The 917-nt window shown below is 34.2% G+C and overlaps 1 non-coding gene across 1 annotated transcript; it reads right to left on the reverse strand.

Annotated features, from left to right (window-relative positions):
* Positions 1-200: 200 nt before the first annotated feature.
* Positions 201-307, reverse strand: LOC122126387. Its single transcript, XR_006150917.1, has one exon. It is a non-coding gene; the product is annotated as a U6 spliceosomal RNA (small nuclear RNA).
* Between the last annotated feature and the right edge of the window lie 610 nt (positions 308-917).

The following is a 917-nucleotide window of genomic DNA, read 5'->3' on the forward strand; positions in this document are numbered from 1 at the left end:
AGTTGTGCTGGTAGTTTTAGAATGGCCTTGTTAGTGATCATTTGGGTGAATGCACAAAAGTGGGATTGCTGGGTCATAGAGGAGCTCTATGTGTAACCCTTTGAGGAACATCCATACTGCTTTCCAAGTGCGTGAACAAGTTTACACTCCCACCAAGAATATAGTAGGGTTCCCTTCTGGTCACATGCCCTCCAGCATCTGTTGTTGTGGAACGCTTCATGAATTTGGGTGTCATCCTTGCGCAGGGGCCATGCTAATCTTCTCTGTATTGTTCCAATTTTAGTGTATGTGCTGCCGAATTGAGCACAGAACATTTTTTATACATAAAGTGGAATTGATTTTTTTAAACTAGATAATTCAACAAAAAGCAAGTTCAAAAGAATTGTGAAATTTTAGAACCAGATATTTGTTACATAAGCACACATTTAAGAATAAAGTCAAGATTGATATGACAAAAACAAAATGAGTCCAGATGTTTGTTGTTCAAGAGATGTGTAGGAGGAGGAATTCAATTATTCTATACAGGGCACCTCTCATAATGAACACTGCAGCAAGTGTTAAGGTGTGTTAAAAGTTTTAATGTTTTAAATATGTTTAATTTTGGGAACCTGCTTATATATGCCAAAATTAAGACTGTCAGGTCATAAAACTTTTCCATAAAGTATTTAAGATTTATGGTAGCTGACATATATTACTAAGTATGTACATTTCAGAGTTTATAGAAAATTTATTAATGAGAAGTTGCAAAGTCTTTGTGTAAAGAAACAGAGCAAAGAGATAAGACTTTAACTACACAATTTCTGTTGAAACTTTAGGGCTTCTTTTCTTTATATGTTAGCAAGGAACAAATGATTATATAAGCCATGTATCAGTGATGAGTGAGACATAAAAAGTTATCTTACAGTGTAAATTTAAAG

This window comes from Dipodomys spectabilis, unplaced genomic scaffold (genome assembly GCF_019054845.1).
Source record: "Dipodomys spectabilis isolate Male_0828 unplaced genomic scaffold, ASM1905484v1 ptg000276l, whole genome shotgun sequence".
Taxonomy (NCBI): Eukaryota; Metazoa; Chordata; class Mammalia; order Rodentia; family Heteromyidae; genus Dipodomys; species Dipodomys spectabilis.